Here is an 8,469-nt window from a genome sequence, read left to right as displayed (position 1 = left end):
AGCCTAAAGATTCAGACTTTAGCCTCGGTTTGCCTTTGTTCAAATCAATGGCTATGTCAAGGCACATCTGAATGCCATTTTTCAGGGATTTAGATAGAAGCCTGGAAAGAGGAGATGAATGCATTGCAAAATTCAGTGTGAATAGGCCCTTATATCTGGAGTCTTGATATTGATGCCACAAGCATTTTACTTGTTTTTAACTTAAAAAAAAAATACACACACACAAATTATATACACACACACACACACACTATACATACACACACAGTATACATACACACACATTATACACACACACACACACTATACATACACACACACAGATGTGTATGTGGGCAGGTGTGTGTGTGTGGGCAGGTGTGTGTGTGGGCAGGTGTGTGTGTGTGTGATGTCTGTCTGTTTGTGTGTGTGTGTGTGTGTGTGGGCAGATGTCATTGTGTGATGCCTGTTTGTATGTATTTTTGTGTTTCAAATGTGTTTATGCGTGTCTGTATATGTTTGTGTGTGTGTATGACTGCATGCAGCCTCCTGCTGAGTATAGTTGGCGCCGTGCGGCCTCCTGATGTCTCTGGGGGGGCTCCGTGCAGCCTCCCGCTGTGTATAGATGGCTACGTGCGGCCCCTCGCTGTTTATAGACGGCGCCGTGCGCCCCCCCGCTGTGTATAGATGGCTACGTGCGCCCCCCGCTGTGTATAGATGGCTACGTGCGGCCCCCCGCTGAGTATAGATGTCGCCGTGCGGCCTCCTGCTGTGTATAGATCGCTACGTGCGGTCTCCCGCTGAGTATAGATGGCGCTGTGCGGCCTCCTGCTGTCTCTGGGGGGAGCGCCGTGCGGCATCTATACTCAGCAGGAGGCCGACCGTAGCCAGCTATACACGTATACTCAGCAGGAGGCCGCACGTAGCCATCTATACGGTGCCATCTATACACAGCGGGAGGCCGCACGGCGCCATCTATACACAGTGGGAGGTCGCACGGCGCCATCTATACACAGCGGGAGGCCGCACGGAGCCATCTATACACAGCGGGAGTCTCAGTGTTTTGCAAGAGCAGTCAATAAATTCTGCTTGACTAATTCTGAGCACCATAAAGTCTGGTTCGCTTCTAACCTGCTGTCTTCATTTTCAGCTTGCTGAATTCTAACTCATTTACTGTCATTCGAGACGATGCCTTTGCTGGTCTCTTTCACCTTGAATACCTGTAAGTGCTCCACTTAATGTCATATTTTTGATTCTGTTCTTCTTCATCTTTTGGCATGTGCAATTGTATGAGCAAGTATTCATATGAATTTATGACCTACTTAAACCTTGGAGGACCTTAAATTTTATTCAATCAATTTTTTTTCCAGTTTAAAACTATGGGACATATATGTGCCTTGGTCCTCAAAGGGTTTTTAAAGGGGCTGCAAACATAAATATGAAAAAAATAATTCAATTAGTGCTTTTTGTGTTTATTTAATTTTTATTTGAAGTCCATTTTTTTATATACCTTGAAATTAAGCTCTACCCCATGGAATGAAGCCCTACCTACATGACATCTGAGAGCTACATGGATCCCGCTTGTGAGGTGCCTGTCCGTCACTACTATTCAGTTTTAGGGTCCACTCACTAAGCCATATATTCTCTCATGCAAGAGAATAGGGCCAATTAAGCTAATGACACTCGGCTCAAACTCTGTCAGAGCTTCAACTGAGTGTGATCCGATTCTCTCGCAGCACAGATATGGAGAAGATGGAGAACTTACTTTCTCCATAGTCTCTGTGAGTGTTCATCGGACTGCACTTGGATGACATCCGAGTGCAGTCCAATGTTTTACGTGCACCCATAGACTTGAATGGGTGCACATGGTCCGAATATCGAATGAGATTATTTTCTCATGCCAATAATCGCACTGTCCCATAGTATAACATAGAGCCGAGTCCTATCCGATAAAACATCACATAGCATTCGGCCGTGTTATACGACAGTGTGAGCGAGCCCTTAGAGTCAAGGAATATTTACATGCAGATGATGATATTACTCTCCAAGTGTATATTTTTTTAGGCGAGTTCATAGTAAATGCTTTGCATTTTTGACATGTGATCAACTAAAGAGCAAGAAAGATTTAGGACCTCCCCTATAGAGAAACGAAAAATAGTTTGGATGACTTGCATGTCCTTTTTATTTATTATGAGAAAATCATAAAAGATCCAGTTTTTTAACCATGCTGTGACTTTCTGCTGAGGGAGAGGGAGAGAGCTGCCCTATTCAGAGTCTGTAATAAGACCTGCTGACAAAAGTGTTGAAGATACAGTCTAATGTGAATTAACAATGAAAAAAAGTTAATTTAACAAATGGCTTGTATTTTTTTAATACAAACTTTTTTGTCTTTACAGCTCTTTTAAAGGGAATCTGTCATCAGGTTTTTGCCACCTAATCTGAGAGCAGCATAATGTAGGGTTAGAGGCACTGATTCCAGTAATGTGTCACTTACTGGGCTGTTTAGTGTTGTTTTGATAAAATCATTGATTTGTCAGAAGGTAATTATCACTAGATGACTAGTAAGTTCTGTAGGACCCCACCCCCATCACTGATCAGTAGATTTCTGTGTACACTGAGCATGGGCAGAAAGCTGCCAATCAGTGGTGTGGGTGGGGCTATACAGAGCGCAGCATTCAGAGAGCTGCTAGATCTGCAGCAGATAAAACTGTGATTTTCTCAAAATGGCAACAAGCAGCTGAAAAAGTGACACATCGCTGGAATCAGGGTATCTGCCCCAATATTGTGCTGCTCTCAGATGAGGCAGCACAATTAATATTATGCCAAATTAATTTCCCATGAACTATCACATGATCTATCACAGGGGATCATGTGACATGTCACGTGATAAATCAGGTGTGTGGAGGGGGCCCGCGCCTTCTAAACTGCCCGGGGCCCTTGCTACTCTTAATCCACCCCTGCCTATATCCCCGGAGCGGCCTGGATGCCCAGTATGCTGGCGAGTCGCATACCTTGGGTGACTTTAAAGAAAGGCTGTATAGCCTGTTCAAAGTTTATCCCCTGACAGAAGAACAGAAGGTAAGCATACTGATAGGGCAGTTAACTGGTGCGGCCCAGCGGGAGGTAAAGTCTTGGACAGCTGAGGAGAAAAGGACTGTAAGGGGGGTTCTGACCCGTCTACGGGACACCTTTGATACCCGTACCTCAGCAGAAATCAAAATGCGGTTCTATGGATGTAAGCAGCGAGCTCAAGATAGCATCCGAGATTATGCCCTAAATTTACAGGAAGCCTTGGGGGCAATTAAGCAAGCTGACCCTGGCAGCGTGCAGGATACAGATAAACTATTGACTGACCAGTTCATAGAAGGTCTGCTGTCCAGCGCCCACAGAACCCAGCTGCGCCTCATGGCCCTACAGAACCCCGATTTGACTTTTGCACAGTTCAACGATAGGGCCATCCGGGTGCTCCGAGAACCTGCACCGGGTGGCGCTGTAGCTTCCCGGCGCCCTGCCATCCCTTACCACCAGGGGGCGGCACCCTATCCCGCAGACCTTGTGGGGGCTGATGCGCAGGCCCTAAATCCATCCCCGCCTGCAAACCTGCACCATCAGGTCCAAGAACTAACAAAGAGTGTTGCTGCATTGTCCAGGACCGTACAGTCGTTACAGATGGACCCGTCAGGACCAATCAAGCTGGCTTCCAGTCCGGAGGATGTCCCGTGGCGTCGACGGAGGAGGATCCCGTCGTTCAGAGGGAGGCCCGCCGATCATTACACTGAGGATGGACAGCCGATTTGCCGCCGTTGCAGCCAGCCGGGACACGTAGCCAGGTACTGTACTTTAAATGGGTCCGACCTGGGGCAAAGGGCCAACCCCCAGGTATAAGGTCATCAGGCCCATCTAATTGGCGTGGTAAGTAGGTAGGGGAACGCCCGGTTTTACCCGTAGTGCTGGACGGTATCCCCATGAGTGCACTGCTGGACACCGGGTCCCAAGTGACTACCATCCAATATGTACTTTTCAAGCAGTACTGGAGTGACACTGATATAACTCGTTATCCAGATGATGACTTGAGCATCATCGCCAGCAATGGTCAACCCGTGCCGCAGGTGGGGTTCAGAGAGATGACCATTAAGATTGGTAAAGTTGAACTGCCGGCACAGGGAGTGATCATTGTGGACATTGACCGTCGAGAAAGTCACCCTAAAATAACCTTGGGTACTAATTTGATTGAAAATTGTTTTTCAGAAGCAATTGTAATTTTGCAGCAGGTGGCGATGAATGTGAGCTCCAGCCAGCAGAGGGTCCTCCAGAAGGAGATAAGAGCCCTGATGAGATGGCAACAGGTAGAACTGTCTGGTGGTGAGATCGGTAGCGTGAGGAATGGATGAGCGACCCGTTCCCCATTGCCATGCCCCCCAAAAGTGAAATGATCTGGTGTCGGAATGCAATCGGGTTAAGAGGGAGAGACTACCAAGCCATGGTAGAACCCGTGTACTCAGACAGCAGGCCCACCATTTTGACAGCCCAGGGGGTGGTCGATGTCCGCCATGGAAGGGTGCCCGTCTGGATCTTAAACATTGGGGAAAGGGAAGTACACTTGCCTTGGTACGCTACACTAGCCAAATTGTATACTGTTGAACACAATGCTGTCAGGGCCATGGAACCCTTGCCTCCATCTCCCCAAGCAGAGGGTAATGGTTCCCAGAAACCCAAGGAGGACTGGTGCCAGAAACTCCACGTGGGTGCTGACTCCACTCCCTTGCACCAAAAACAAGGAGTCTACCGGGTGGTTCAAGAGTACGAGAGAATCTTTAGTAAGCACCCGCTAGACTTCGGCAGAGTGAAAGGGGTAGAACACCACATCCCCATGGGGAGCCACCCACCAATAAAAGAAAGATACAGATCTGTACCACCCCGCACACTATCAGAACGCAAAGGGCATGCTGAGAGAAATGAAGGAAGCCGGGGTCATTAGAGACAGTTGTAGCCCCTGGGCAGCCCCCTTGGTTCTGGTTAAAAAGAAAGACTGTACTATGAGAATGTGCGTGGACTATAGAGAAGTCAATCGTATCACCCATAAAGACGCATACCCGTTGCCTAGAATAGAGGAGTCTTTGGTCGCACTAAAATCAGCTAATTTCTTCTCTACTTTGGACCTTACTAGTGGGTACTGGCAGGTTCCTGTGGCAGAGGCTGATAAGGAGAAGACCGACTTCACCACCCCGATGGGATTAAGTGAATTCAACTATATGCCGTTCGGGCTCTGCAACGCACCCGGGACCTTCCAGAGGCTGATGGAATGCTGTCTAGGGCACCGAAACTTTGAGACGGTCCTACTTTACCTGGACGACGTGATTGTCTATTCGAAGACTTACGAGGACCATCTAAAGCACCTGGCCGAGGTGTTCGATGCCCTGGCAGGCTTTGGCATGAAAGTGAAACCCTCCAAGTGCCATCTGTTAAAGCCGAAGGTACAGTACCTGGGACATGTGGTGAGAGCAGAAGGAGTAGCCCCCGACCCTGACAAAATCACGGCAATAAAGAACTGGCCAAGCCCCTCTAACATAAAAGAAGTGAGGCAGTTCCTCAGGTTGGTAGGCTACTACCAAAGGTTCATCCCCAGGTTCACCAAGATGGCAGCCCCTATGCAGGACCTCCTTATAGGACAATCTAAGACCAGAAGCCAAAAGCCACCCTTCAAGTGAGACAAGCCGGAAGAGGAGTCCTTCCGCCAGCTGAAGATGGCCCTCACGGGGGATGAGATCCTGGCCTACCCTGATTATGGCCAGCCTTTTATCCTCCACACAGACGCCAGTAATGTGGGGCTGGGAGCCGTACTGTCACAGAACCAACAGGGCAGAGAAAGGGTGATCGCGTACGCCAGCCGGAAGCTGAGGCCCACCGAGAGAAACCCGGAGAATTACAGCTCCTTTAAGCTGGAGTCCTTGGCAGTGGTGTGGGACGTAACAGAACGTTTCAAGCATTACCTGGCCTCTGTGAAGTTCACTGTGTACACGGACAACAATCCGTAGACACATCTGGACAATGCGAGACTTGGTGCCCTAGAGCAGCGGTGGATGGCCCGGCTAGCAAACTATGACTTCACCATCAAGTACCGGGCAGGCCGAGACAATGCCAATGCAGATGCCCTATCGAGAATTCCCCACTTGCCTGATGAGGGAGAAGATCCAGACGAGTTGGAGGAAATAGAGCTCCCTGCATTCCACCGGTACGGGGCCACTCAGTACTCCCACCGTGTAAGAGACAAAGACTTGACCACTGTCATGTTCAATCCCTTACCTCACCACGGCTGGGCTGAAACGCAAGATAGTGACCCTGCAATTCGCCTGGTGAAAGACCTGTTGACCCAGGCAGACGCTAGCCCTGGCTCGGACGCTCCAGAGGAAGCCAAGCAGTTATGGAAGGAGAAAAGCAGGCTATTCCTCTACGAAGGTAAGCTGTGCAGAAGGCTTGTCAACCACCGGACGCACGAGCTGACCTGGCAGGTAGTGGTCCCGAGACGAGATGCAGCAATGGTCCTGGAGGCCTACCATGACAGAGCGGGACACTTCGGGTGGAAGAAACTGGAGTTCCTACTGAGAGAGCGGTTCTACTGGGTCGGAATGAGAGGGGCCATAGAGAAGTGGTGCAGGGACTGCGGCCCATGTAACCTCAGAAGGAAGGACGGTACCAGCCAGAAGATGCCCTTGATGCCCATCATCACCAGGCAGCCTCTTGAGCTGGTAGCTCTGGACCATGTGAAACTGGCTCCAAGCCGGTTGGGCTACGTCTATGCCCTGACAATAGTGGACCACTATTCCCGGTTCCTGGTGGTGGTTCCTGTTAAAGACTTGACAGCCCAAACAGCGGCCAGAGCCTTCCAACAACACTTCTGCCGTCCACACGGGTATCCGGAACAGGTCTTGACAGATCAAGGTCCAGGGTTTGAGGCTGAAATCTTCCAGGAGTTCTGCAACCTCTACGGCTGTAAGAAGATTCGGACAACGTCTTACCACCCACAAACCAACGGGCTATGTGAGAAAATGAATAATATCGTCATTGATCTCCTCAAAACGTTGCCCCTGGAAGAACGCAGCCTGTGGCCGGAGAAGCTGCCAGACCTGATAGACTTATACAACCATATCCTGGTGAATGCTACAAATTGCACCCCGGCTTACCTGATGAGGGCAAGACCAGGTAAGCTGCCGATAGACCTGGAGATGGGAGTCCTGACCCCCGAGGACACCTCCCCAGACGCGGACTGGGATACGGAACGGCGGCTACAGTACAAGAAGGTACAGGAGAGTGTGGAGAGGAGTCTGGCTCAAGCGAGAGAAAAGCAAGAGAGGCTCTTCAACCAACACGCCCCTGCTGGTCCCCTGGAACCTGGTGAGCAGGTCCTGAAGCGGAAGAGAAGGCTTCACAAGCTAGATGACCAGTGGGAGAGCGACCCGTACACAGTACTGCAGTCCAACCACAACAACCCGAAGGTATGTGTAATTACCAAGGATGGAGGAGAAACCACTAGCACCGTCTCCAGAGACCACCTAAAAAGGTGCCCCAAGCAACTACAGAGTGCAGGAGAAGATCAAGATGACCTTGAACCCGCAGAAGACAAGAAAGAAATGATCAGCACAGTTCTTGGAGAGTTCCCCCGGTCCTGGACTCGGATAAATGATGCAATAGTGGTACCCGTCCTACACTTCCTTCAACCAACCCAGCAGGAACCTACAGGAGAGCAGGAGGAATTAGAAGACCAAGCAGCCCTAGAGGCAGAAGAACCCATGCCAGCAGCCCAAGAGAGTCAACCCTCTGCTGACAGTGAGCCTGCCATACCTGCGGTAAGCCAAAGGACCCGCAGATAGCTGCCTGCACTGCCTGTAAACCCAGCTAGAAGCTGTACCCTGAATGCTAGTGGGGAAAGTCAGGTTAGACCACCACCAGACAGTGGGTTACGCAGGTCAACCCGGAGCACTAGGGGGCAAATACCAGCTCGCTGGAAGATCTAAATGCTGTATATTGTAAATGTTTTATGTTTGTTGCCTGGTTGCTAATTATGTTTTTCCAGTCTTTCTAGTTCATGGACTAACAGGTTATGGACGCTGAATAACCGGAACTGTCTTGTAGATAGTTGCACTTGGTGCCCTCTTTCGAAGATGGCCACGGAAGAAAAATCTGTCCGGTGTGGCCTCCTTGTGGCCCAAAGTAGAGAGCTCAGCCTTGTCGCCACGCCCAAGGCCAGGAACTTGGGGTTTATGGAAACAGGTCCCCACACCGTGGAAAACTTCACCTTGTTGGGTGACATGGACACCCGGTCACGGAAGCGCTGTGACCTCAAGGACAAAATATACTTGTGTATATGTTATGTTGTCATTTATACCCTGTATTTGTGGTTCCTGTTTAGTCCGAAGTACTAAATTTTACTAGGGGAGAATGTGTCACCCCAGGCCTGGATGCCACAAACAATAATCTGTGTCTGAGAGCAGG

This window comes from Phyllobates terribilis, unplaced genomic scaffold (genome assembly GCF_046119375.1).
Source record: "Phyllobates terribilis strain yellow unplaced genomic scaffold, ASM4611937v1 Scaffold_199__1_contigs__length_3552030, whole genome shotgun sequence".
In the NCBI taxonomy this organism is placed as follows: Eukaryota; Metazoa; Chordata; class Amphibia; order Anura; family Dendrobatidae; genus Phyllobates; species Phyllobates terribilis.
Note: the sequence above shows the minus strand (reverse complement) of the source record.